Below are 12,707 nucleotides of genomic sequence, written 5' to 3'. Positions count from 1 at the left end.
AGTAGACTTATAAGTAACCTTTGAACATAAGTACTTAGCCAATTTGATAACATATCATGAGGAAGCCTATGAACATGCTAAATTAGGTTTAGAGCTTGATGAAACCCTAAAACTCTATCATGGCCGAAACTTCTTAAGCTTACAAGTAAACATATAAGCAACATGTAAACATAAATCTCTAGCTAATTTCATAACATATCATATAGAGGTCTATGAGCATACTAATTTAGGTTTTGAGTTTCATGAACCCTAATATTTCCATCATGGCCGAAACTTTCTCAAGCAATAACATAACTTCTAAACAACATATGAACATGAATCTCTAACCAATTTCATAACACATCATAAATAAATCCATGAGCATGTTAGATTAAGTTTTAAGCCTCATGAACTCTAAATCTTCATCATAGCCAAAACTTTCTCAAGGCAAGAACATAAATTCTAAACAACATATGAACATGAATCTCTAGTAAATTTCATAACACATCATAAATAAATCCATGAGCATGTTAGATTAAGTTTTAAGCCTCATGAACTCTAAATCCTCATCATGGCCGAAACTTATAAAAGGAAAAGAAGGTCAATAAACATCTTAATAAGAAGATCAAGCTTAACATCACACACATAATTTCTTTCCTAACTAAATTCCTACTAAGACTCATGAGCATGGTTTCTTCTCTTCTTTTTATTTTTATTTCCAAGAGTTCTAATCTTTCGAAAACACCGTAAGCAACTTGTACCACAGGTGAGGGAATACTTACATCCTTATTCGCTTAAGGAAAAGGGATCCTGCTTGTGGAGCCTTCCTAGAGAGGGGTCCTCCTTTGCTTTGGATTTCGGCAAGGAGAGGTGGGGAAAGTCTTGGTCACGGTGAAGAGGAGGAGGGAGAAGGAAGAGGAGAAAATGAGTTTTCATCCTTAATTTCCTTTTTATTCCTCATGAGAGAAGGAAGGGAAAATGTATTTTTCCTTCTCCTTTCTTTTATTTCTCCTTAATGAAAAGAGGAAGCAAGAATCCTCTTTTCTTTTGAGAGGGAGAAGGCAACTCTAACTTCTTCTTCTCAATGAAAAAACACAACTCTTCTCTTACTCTTAACTATATTGTTACTTCTCTCTTTAATAATAACTTCTCTTGGTCTATTGGTTTACATCTACATATATCTAATAAGAGATCCAAGGTTCAAGCCTTGGTCATCTCTTTTTGGTTCTATTTTGTTTTATTATTTTTTTTTTTGCAAATTTACACATAAGGCCTATTTATTTTTATTAAGATAAAAATATATCTAAAATCTTGCTAAGTATTCCATGGGTGTTACAGGGGGAATACCCTAGATTATATGACCGAGGGATGTTGTGACAGGACTACCCCGCTAACGGATGTTTAGGGTATCACCTTGAAAGGAGAAGCAAATCTCAATAAGGAAGTAAGGGATCAGGCATAATCACTATTTTTATTTCTATGTTATTGTGTGTTAGTGTATTTCTATGTTGTATGACCGAGGGCATCGTGATAGGGCTGCCCCTGTAAAATACCGGAAATAGGCGAATATTAATAAGGGAATTTTCCGAAATTTTTGGAAATTTTTCGGGAATTTTTCGGAGCTCGTATGGACGTGTTAACGGGGACAAGAACGGGGTCCGGAAAAGCCTATTTAGGCTACCCGATTTAAGCGAGGAAAAGATTATATTTATATATCCTTTTCCTTCTTATTTCTTTATTTCTTTTCCCTTGCTTTTGTCGCCGAACCCGAGCCGTCCCCGCACCCCTTCCTTCTTCTCCCCGACGCCGCCGCGCGGCTTCTCCTTCGGAGCCCTAACCGCCGAGCCGTTTTCCTTCTCCCTCCCTCGCGTATAAGCCTCGGCCATTACCTCTTCTTCCTTCCCGAGCGCGCACAACCTCTTCTTCTTCTTCTCCTCTGCCGACGCCGACTCTCTTCTATTGTGCCCTAACGAGCCGCGAGCCCTACTGCTGCTCCTCCTCGCCGCCCCCCGGGACCCCCGTCCCCCTCCCTGTCCAAGCGCCGGCCACCGAGCAGACACCTCCCTTCTGGCCGACATCACCAGCGTCGGCCGCCGTCGCCGTGCCCTAGCACCGCCGCCGACACATCCCCTCACCTCTTGCCGCCGGCCACAGACCGAGCAGTGCCGACCATCACTGGAGACTGCTTGTTTCCGTGCCCTAACACTGCCTTGCTGCCCTCTTTTGTGCTCTGGATCAGCAATCGGCCACTGCAGCCTCCCTTGTGCGCTGTTTGGTTGATCGCAGCCTAGCTCTTTGCCCTAAATCTGCCGAGCCCTAATTTGTTCTTCACTGCCGTGCCCTAGGTTTTCCCCTTTCTGGTGAGTGAGGTAAGCAGCTTACCTTTGTTGTTTCTTTGTATTTGATCACTGGTTGGATGCAGAAATAACTCACAGATGTGGTTGATTGATATCTAGGTTTGGTGTCAACGGGATTAAGCTGTTGTTGGAGCTGAGGAATCTGATCATTATTCGTACACTTAGGTGAGCATGTTTAGTGAATTTGGTTGGGTTCCTATGGAGGATGTTCCATGCTGTATAATTTTGTATAGGGTATTAGGTTATATCTGGGTTAGATTTAATTTTGGGGTAGGCAATTGGTTATGTTAATTAGGGTTTTCCCTAATTTAGTCTCGTGGATTTTATTTAGCTATTTAAATTCTTATGAATTTTAGCTAAATAAAAATATATATATTGATTGGTACAGGACATTGATTCGAGACGGTGTCTCGACGAGGGATCAATTTCGGATTGGACCTTTTCTATTGGAGGCGGGTACTTTTGACTTTTGTTGTCTTTGATATGCTTAGTAATGAAATTAACATGTTTCATTAATTATGTTTCTTATCTATTCCGGTTAATCACTACCCAAATCTTGGTACATGTTTGATTGATTGATTTGTTTTACATCCCATGTATACTTTACCTGTCTATACATGCTTATAGGGGGTAGTGATATGCCATGCTTGACCATGTTCAGGACCTAGGTTTTATACCTTCTGTATACCTTTGGATTTTTTTGGATTCGTTGACCTATGATGCACTTTTTCTATATATATGGATTAGGTCAGGATGTTTATATGGTTATTGCCATGCATCATTTGCATGATTGCATGCTGTGCGATAGTCCGCTCCATTATTGCTGAGCACATCGCTAGTTACATGGATCTGCACACACCACCACTCATGGGTTAGTGGTCGATTCAGGCAGAGTGTGTTGCAGCAGGGACTCTGTTAGGCACCGTTGGTCCGCTCATGGGTAGTGTGACACAACGTGTTATCCGGCAGGGATTCCTCCCCGTCATCGTGTACCGGGAGTTGAGAGCATTGTGCTCCCCCATCTATGATTTGGGGTAGGAGGATAGGTGTACTCCGACAGCATCCCGTCCACTCGGTCACACATCAGGAGTAGTGACGACAGAGTGCATGGTTGTCACAGCCCTACCCACTCGGCCTCATTTTTGTATGAGATGATCGACTGGCGTCAGGGGTGACCAGGATGCATCATTGGCATCATATGCATGATGCATTTATTGTTTGTGTTTGTGGTTGTTGCATTTATATGCTGCATATTGTTTGGATACCTATGTTTGACATGCATACAGGATTCCTATACCACTCGGACTGTTTGTCCTTATACTCAGGTCCTGGTTAGTACAGTTTCTCTCCTGTTTATTTCAGATGCATATTTATATCTTTCTTATATCAGGAGACTGTACGCATGATTAGTGTTAGGTGTTATTTCTTTACTTTGCATATCAATTGTACCTGCTGAGTGTTGGACTCACCCCGCGTCCATTGTTGTTATTTTCAGGTTGATGCTGTCAGGAGGAAGTTCTAGTCGCTAGTCCCCACTGCACGTAGTGCTACTCCTCTGCTGGTTTTTGAGTTGTTGTTTCATTCTAGCTTTTCACTATCAGACTTTGTTTTAGTTTTGTTTTGGACTTACATATGGATATTGTATGGAATCTTTCCGTTGGATGGACTTTTAGTATGATTTGGATTTACTCTACTACATGCCTGCCTGTACGGCAGAAGAGGTAAGAAAAATCGGATTTGGGCTTTACGAGTGTAGTTGAGTAGGGTTGTTTTCGAGTCAGAGTATTACTATGTTGTTTATTTTCATTAACTGCGTGGTTGTGACAACCAGAGGCTGAATACATATATAAACTGCGTGGTGATGTTTTATTTACTGTTGTTATTCCAGCCGCCTGTGGCTGAGGTATTTGTGAGATGTAGAAAAGTTTCAGATTGTCCACCGTACAGGGGAGATGCTGTCGAAATTTTCTCGGACAGGGACTCCTCTGGGGCGTGACAATTTAGTGGTATCAGAGCCAAGTTTTACGATCTTTTGTTTCGTATTTTGGATTTTCGGAATTTATCTGATACCAATTTATTTGGTATCAGAGCGGGTTATGATACCTACTTTTGGTGTTCTGGAGATTTATCGGATACCGGTTGTTGGTATTCAGGATATTTGGATTAGCCAGGTTTGCGAATCAAACTGGGCATTTTCGGATTTCGATATGGTTATGTTTCGGATTTTCATTTCGGATTTATTGGATTTCCGGCGATATTCTCGTTCGGAATTTTGAGGTCAAATTGGGGACTGGACAGCGACGGAACATCTCCAGACAGCAAATAGGTATGTTGTTATTTTATGATTTTTATACTTGTAGTAATATCTGTAATTTAATTTAACAGATATGAGACGATCCACACGTATTGCTGCGAGACGTGGTGCTGGACGACCACGTGGGAGGACCACGGGATCTCTGGATATGCCAGAGATGCCCACTGTTGATGAGCCTGTCAGTCAGGCACAGACTCAGGATGCGGCGGGAGCATCGGGCTCTCAAATCCCGATAACTCCTGTGGAGATACCTACTTTGGCCACACCGACGGTATCCACGCCTATCCTGTTTACCGTACCATCAGGGGTACCATTGGTGTACCCGACATCTGCTCCAGCGCAGCCTACGACGTATTCAGTGCCACCACCACTTGGATCTACAGTGTATCCTATACCAGTGGCACCTGTACCCCCAGTGCCTACAGTACCATTTCCTACCGTACCTCCAGTTGCCACCACTTTTGTTCCCCAGGCGGTACCACCGGCGGCTTATGCTCCGGTATATACAGCAGCACCGGAGTTCCTCCTCCGGTTTATTCCGCGGTACCACCTGTAGTATCGGCTCCAGTGTTTCGCTTGATTCTGCGGCCGTCCCGACCACTCAGCGATATTGTCATTTGCCGAGCTAGGATTCCGGCCGGCGGTCGATGAAGACTCGTTTCACTCTTTTCGCGGAGATCTCGATCCGAGTATGGCTCTGTCATTGATAGAGACTATGGGCGAACTTTCTTCTATATGGCTTGCTCGAGTGGGAGAAAGCGGTGGCGCCTATCATTTATGGGATAGCGCAATGCACGGTGGATTACTCGTTCTATTATTGGTGAGCATAGCGTCACATGGACCAGTTCGAGAGGCTTTTGAGCCGTTTCTTTCCTTGTCCTATCGGATGGCTCGCCAGTTTTATGAGTTTGAGGCGAATAATCGCTCGGTGACCAGTATATCTGAATTCCTTGTTGTACAGTTTTGTCGAGTTAGTTGCGGAGGACGAACTCGCATGATCGGTTTATACTGAGTTGGGAGTTATCTGCATGTACAGCTTGCCGGATTAGGGATTACATCTTACTCTGATGCATTGAATCGAGCTTTGATGATAGAGTTAGCTCGGCAGACAGCATATCCGGACAGGAAAAGAAAGCATACGGGTCAGACATCAGGGAAGGTCCAGCAGACTCAGGCGACAGGACAGCCTCAGAGTAGTCGCAGACAGTCAGGTCAGGGTACTTCTGGGGTGTCTCGTAGGCCTCAGAAATCAGGGCGGTCTTCTTCAGGACATTCCCGGTTTTCTCAGCAGAACCGGCAACCACCTTCCGGTGATACTTTAGACGTCACCCAGGAGATCAGAGGTTGTCCGTTAGACTTTGGCAACATGATACTTACGGTAGATCTTCTAGTATTGGAGATGGTCGAGTTTGATGTCATACTTGGCATGGATTGGCTGTCAATATATCATGCTACCGTTGATTGCCAGACGAGGGTGGTCACCTTCCGGCCTCCGAACCAACCCTCGTGGAGTTTCACTGGCATCAGAGACGACGGCATCTCGATTATTTCGGCGATTCAGGCGCAGAAGCTGCTGTCTCACGGTTGTCATGGTTTTCTGTTATCGTTGATCAGTACTGAGGACAGTAGTAGTTCGCAGCTCTCCGATGTTCCTGTAGTCCGGGAGTACCCAGATGTATTTCCAGAGGAGCTGCCAGGTTTGCCTCCCAGAAGGCCAGTGGAGTTCGCTATTGAGCTGATTCCGGGAACCGCGCCGACATCGAAAGCTCCGTATCGTATGGCACCAAAAGAGTTGAACGAGCTGAAGGTTCAACTCCAGGAGCTTTTAGACAGGGGATTCATTCGCCCTAGTGTTTCACCATGGGGTTCTCCAGTTCTATTTGTCAAGAAGAAAGACGGCACCATGAGGTTATGTATTGACTACAGGCAGCTGAATGCAGTGACCGTCAGAAATAAATATCCATTACCACGGATTGAGGATTTGTTTGATCAGCTCAGAGGTACATCAGTGTATTCTAAGATTGATCTGCGATCCGGATATCATCAGCTGAGGGTCAGAGACTCAGATATTCAGAAGACAACTTTCCGTACCAGATACGGTCATTATGAGTTTTTGGTAATGCCATTTGGGCTTACCAATGCTCCAGCGGTGTTTATGGACTTGATGAACCGCATATTTCTGGAGTATCTGGATCAGTTTGTTATCGTTTTCATTGATGACATATTGGTCTACTCTCGTTCCGAGGAGGAGCATGCACAGCATCTTCGCACAGTCTTGGAGATTCTTCGACGACATCAGCTGTACGCGAAGTTCAGCAAGTGTGCATTCTGGCTATCCTCAGTCGGTTTTCTGGGACACGTGGTTTCTAGCAGAGGTATTTCAGTTGATCCTCAGAAGATCGAGGCTGTCACCGGTTGGGAGCAGCCGAAGTCAGTTCAGAAGATTCGCAGTTTTCTAGGATTGGCCGGATATTACCGACATTTTGTCGAGGGCTTCTCGCGTATTGCTATGCCACTGACACGTCTTACCCGGAAAGGCGTGAAGTTCGTATGGTCCGAGGATTGCGAGACCAGCTTCCAGGAGCTGAAGCAGAGATTAGTGTCGGCTCCAGTTTTGGTTTTACCTTCTGGAGAGGATGGATTTGTACTTTACAAGGTTTGGGCGCTGTTCTGATGCAGCACGGCAGAGTAGTCTCTTATGCTTCTCGTCAGTTGAAGGAGCATGAGAAGAACTACCCAGTTCATGACTTGGAGTTAGCTGCCATCATCTTTGCTCTGAAGCTATGGCGACATCATTTATACGGTATCACATTTGAGATTCTCACTGATCATAAAAGTCTCAAATACATTTTTACTCAGAAGGAGCTTAATCTCCGATAGAGGAGATGGATGGAGTTCCTGAAGGACTACGATTGTACCATTAGCTACCACCCTGGGAAATCTAATGTGGTTGCAGATGCACTCAGCAGGAAGTCCAGAGGGACTTTGGCTTGCCACCGGATTTCAGTCACGGACTTGATTCAGAGTTTCTCGGAGTTAGATCTTGAGGAGCAGGGACCGAGGGTATTCTTGTTACCATGGTTGCTCAGTCGTCGATCAGGACGAGGATCCGAGAGGCACAGGCCAGTGATCAGCATTTGCAGTTTATTAGCAGTCAGATAGCTTCCGGGCAGCAGACCGAGTTTACACGAGACGAGGAGGGTATTATATTCTTCCGAGGCAGATTATGCGTACCTCAGTCTCATCCGGTCTTACAGGAGCTATTACAGGAGGCACACCGTTCTCGATTTGCGATCCATCCAGGCGGAACCCGTATGTATCGAGACTTGAGGCGTTCCTATTGGTGGAACGGCATGAAGAAAGACATCGCGGATTTCGTAGCTAGGTGTCTTGTTTGTCAGCAGGTGAAGGCTGAGCACCAGAGACCTGCAGGGTTACTTCAGCGGATTCCTATTCCTGAGTGGAAGTGGGATCACATTACCATGGACTTTGTGGTAGGGTTGCCGAGGACACGACGAGGCCATGACGCGATTTGGGTAATCGTTGATCGATTAACCAAATCCGCGCACTTTTTAGCGATTCGGAGGACTGATCCCCTGGATCGATTAGCAGATTTGTATTGCCGAGAGATTATCAGACTACATGGTGTTCCATTGAGTATCATTTCGGATAGAGATCCACGGTTCACGTCTTGTTTCTGGCAGAGTCTGCAGCAGGCCTTGGGCACACAGCTCCGTTTCAGTACAGCCTTCCATCCACAGACAGATGGACAGTCAGAGCGGACCATTCAGACGTTAGAGGACCTACTGAGGTCATGTGTTATGGATTTTGGAGGCAGTTGGGAGGACCATCTGTCGTTGGTAGAGTTTGCCTACAACAACAGCTTCCATTCGGCTATCCAGATGGCACCGTTTGAGGCGTTGTATGGTAGACCTTATCGGACACCCGTCCTTTGGGATGAGGTTGGAGAGGCCCAGTTGTTGGGACCTCATAGAGTTCAGCAGGATGTAGAGTTGGTCCGTACTATCAGACGGAGGATGTCAGAGGCACAGGACCGCCAGAAGAGTTATGCTGATCGGAGACGCAGACCACTAGAGTTCTCTGTGGGCGACCATGTATTTCTGCGAGTTTCACCCACGAAAGGGGTGAAGAAATTTGGCCTCAGAGGTAAGCTAGCTCCGCGGTATATTGGTCCTTTCGAGATCTTGGAGAGGATCGGAGCAGTAGCTTACCGATTGGCACTACCACCGTCCCTGTCAGGCGTCCATGATGTATTTCACGTATCTATGCTGAGGAGATACGTACCTGACCCGACACATGTGCTGGCAGATATTCCAGTTCCAGTTCAGCCTGACATTACGTATGAGGAGGTTCCGGTACGGATTCTCGACCGGAAATAGCGTCAGTTGCGGAACAAGACTATCCGGCTGGTTAAAGTCGGATGGCAGCATCATTCGGACGAGGAGGCTACTTGGGAGCTCGAGGATACGATCCGAGCTCGATATCCCCATCTTTTCACTTGAGGTATGTGATTTAATTACCGTTCAGCATTTATACTCTATTATCTGTTACTAGTACTTGCTGATGGTAGATACTGAAATTTGGGGACCAAATTTTTATTAGTGGGGGAGAATGTAAAATACCGGAAATAGGCAAATATTAATAAGGGAATTTTCCGGAATTTTTGGAAATTTTTCGGGAATTTTTTGGAGCTCGTATGGACGTGTTAACGGGGACAAGAACGGGGTCCGGAAAAGCCTATTTAGGCTACCCGATTTAAGCGAGGAAAAGATTATATTTATATATCCTTTTCCTTCTTATTTCTTTATTTCTTTTCCCTTGCTTTTGTCGCCGAACCCGAGCCGTCCCCGCACCCCTTCCTTCTTCTCCCCGACGCCGCCGCGCGGCATCTCCTTCGGAGCCCTAACCACCGAGCCGTTTTCCTTCTCCCTCCCTCGCGTATAAGCCTCGGCCATTACCTCTTCTTCCTTCCCGAGCGCGCACAACCTCTTCTTCTTCTTCTCCTCTGCCGACGCCGACTCTCTTCTGTTGTGCCCTAACGAGCCGCGAGCCATACTGCCGCTCTTACTCGCCGCACACCGGGACCTCCTTCCTCCTCCCTGTCCAAGCGCCGGCGACACCGGCAGAGACCTCCCTTCTGGCCGACATCACCGCCCCTCCACAGCCCTAGCGCCGGCCACCGCTTGCTTCCCTGACCTCTTCACCTCTTCATCGCACGGTGCCGACCATCACTGGAGACTGCTTGTTTCCGTGCCCTAACACTGCCTTGCTGCCCTCTTTTGTGCTCTGGATCAGCAATCGGCCACTGCAGCCTCCCTTGTGCGCTGTTTGGTTGATCGCAGCCTAGCTCCTTGCCCTAAATCTGCCGAGCCCTAATTTGTTCTTCACTGCCGTGCCCTAGGTTTTCCCCTTGCTGGTGAGTGAGGTAAGCAGCTTACCTTTGTTGTTTCTTTGTATTTGATCATTGATTGGATGCAGAAATAACTCACAGATGTGGTTGATTGATATCTAGGTTTGGTGTCAACGGGATTAAGCTGTTGTTGGAGCTGAGGAATCTGATCATTATTCGTACACTTAGGTGAGCATGTTTAGTGAATTTGGTTGGGTTCCTATGGAGGATGTTCCATGCTGTATAATTTTGTATAGGGTATTAGGTTATATCTGGGTTAGATTTAATTTTGGGGTAGGCAATTGGTTATGTTAATTAGGGTTTTCCCTAATTTAGTCTCGTGGATTTTATTTAGCTATTTAAATTCTTATGAATTTTAACTAAATAAAAATATATATATTGATTGGCACAGGACATTGATTCGAGATGGTGTCTCGACGAGGGATCAATTTCGGATTGGACCTTTTCTATTGGAGGCGGGTACTTTTGACTTTGTTGTCTTTGATATGCTTAGTAATGAAATTAACATGTTTCATTAATTATGTTTCTTATCTATTCCGGTTAATCACTACCCAAATCTTGGTACATGTTTGATTGATTGATTTGTTTTACATCCCATGTATACTTTACCTGTCTATACATGCTTATAGGGGGTAGTGATATGCCATGCTTGACCATGTTCAGGACCTAGGTTTTATACTTTCTGTATACCTTTGGATTGTTTTGGATTCGTTGACCTATGATGCACTTTTCTATATATATGGATTAGGTCAGGATGTTTATATGGTTATTGCCATGCATCATTTGCATGATTGCATGCTGTGCGATAGTCCGCTCCATTATTGCTGAGCACATCGCCAGTTACATGGATCTGCACACACCACCACTCATGGGTTAGTGGTCGATTCAGGCAGAGTGTGTTGCAGCAGGGACTCTGTTAGGCACCGTTGGTCCGCTCATGGGTAGTGTGACACAACGTGTTATCCGGTAGGGATTCCTCCCCGTCATCGTGTACCGGGAGTTGAGAGCATTGTGCTCCCCCATCTATGATTTGGGGTAGGAGGATAGGTGTACTCCGACAGCATCCCGTCCACTCGGTCACACATCAGGAGTAGTGACGACAGAGTGCACGGTTGTCACAGCCCTACCCACTCGGCCTCATTTTTGTATGAGATAATCGACTGGCGTCAGGGGTGACCAAGACGCATCATTGGCATCATATGCATGATGCATTTATTGTTTGTGTTTGTGGTTGCTGCATTTATATGCTGCACATTATTTGGATACCTATGTTTGACATGCATACAGGATTCCTATACCACTCGGACTGTTTGTCCTTATACTCAGGTCCTGGTTAGTACAGTTTCTCTCCTGTTTATTTCAGATGCATATTTATATCTTTCTTATATCAGGAGACTGTACGCATGATTAGTGTTAGGTGTTATTTCTTTACTTTGCATATCAATTGTACCTGCTGAGTGTTGGACTCACCCCGCCTCCATTGTTGTTATTTTCAGGTTGATGCTGTCAGGAGGAAGTTCCAGTCGCTAGTCCCCACTGCACGTAGTGCTACTCCTCTGCTGGTTTTTGAGTTGTTGTTTCATTCTAGCTTTTCGCTATCAGACTTTGTTTTAGTTTTGTTTTGGACTTACATATGGATATTGTATGGAATCTTTCCGTTGGATGGACTTTTAGTATGATTTGGATTTACTCTACTACATGCCTGCCTGTACGGCAGAAGAGGTAAGAAAAATCGGATTTGGGCTTTACGAGTGTAGTTGAGTAGGGTTGATTTCGAGTCAGAGTATTACTATGTTGTTTATTTTCATTAACTGCGTGGTTGTGACAGCCAGAGGCTGAATACATATATAAACTGCGTGGTGATGTTTTATTTACTGTTGTTATTCCAGCTGCCTGTGGCTGAGGTATTTGTGAGATGTAGAAAAGTTTTAGATTGTCCACCGTACAGGGGAGATGCTGCCGAAATTTTCTCGGACAGGGAATCCTCTGGGGCGTGACAGCCCCGCTAATTGAGTTCATAGGAATCACTTCCATTTAGTAGCATAGTACATAGAGTAAGAGATCATGCTGGCTTATCCACTACAGGGGAGAGTCGGTAATGCATCTAACTTCCTACAAGAGCATGAGCATAGGGGATAGAAACTAAGCAATCTATGTAACATCACCTAGCATTACAAGGAAACCAAAATCCTAGAATCTATCATCTCTCACATCCTCTTTGCTCAACCCCTCTCAAGATCCATTCCCTTTCTTTCATCTTTTCTTTCTCTTGTTTTCTTTCCCAACCAATTTTACGTTTGTCTAGATAATTCACCGTGTGAAGTTAACTAATGCTTAATCAACAATCCCTGTGGATATGATATCTTTTTATATTACTAACAATGTAACTGTACACTTATGGTTCGTAACAGGTTTTTGACGTCGTTGCCGGGGACTATTTTTGATTAACATTAGTTGATTAGCATATGAGTTACTCTAGACATTTTTCTTTTTCTTTTTACATTTCTTTCTAGTTTTTATTATGCATTTTATTTCTTGTCTTTAATTCTACATTTTTTGGTTTTTCTTATAATTTTTTTTAGATATCTTGAGCACTAACATGTCAAGCAGGCCTTTAAAGAATTTT

General features: G+C 44.8%; 2 long non-coding RNA genes across 2 annotated transcripts; both read left to right on the top strand.

Annotated features, from left to right (window-relative positions):
- The first annotated feature begins 2,067 nt into the window (after positions 1-2,067).
- Positions 2,068-2,775, top strand: LOC122024936. Its single transcript, XR_006123541.1, has 3 exons — positions 2,068-2,348; positions 2,436-2,501; positions 2,725-2,775. It is a non-coding gene; the product is annotated as an uncharacterized LOC122024936 (long non-coding RNA).
- A 7,122-nt stretch (positions 2,776-9,897) lies between these two features.
- Positions 9,898-10,486, top strand: LOC122024937. Its single transcript, XR_006123542.1, has 3 exons — positions 9,898-10,096; positions 10,184-10,249; positions 10,473-10,486. It is a non-coding gene; the product is annotated as an uncharacterized LOC122024937 (long non-coding RNA).
- The last annotated feature ends 2,221 nt before the right edge of the window (positions 10,487-12,707 follow it).

The sequence above is a fragment of the Zingiber officinale genome, chromosome 9B, assembly GCF_018446385.1.
Source record: "Zingiber officinale cultivar Zhangliang chromosome 9B, Zo_v1.1, whole genome shotgun sequence".
In the NCBI taxonomy this organism is placed as follows: Eukaryota; Viridiplantae; Streptophyta; class Magnoliopsida; order Zingiberales; family Zingiberaceae; genus Zingiber; species Zingiber officinale.
The sequence above is the reverse complement of the archived record's forward strand: the minus strand, read 5'-3'. Positions and strand labels throughout refer to the sequence as shown.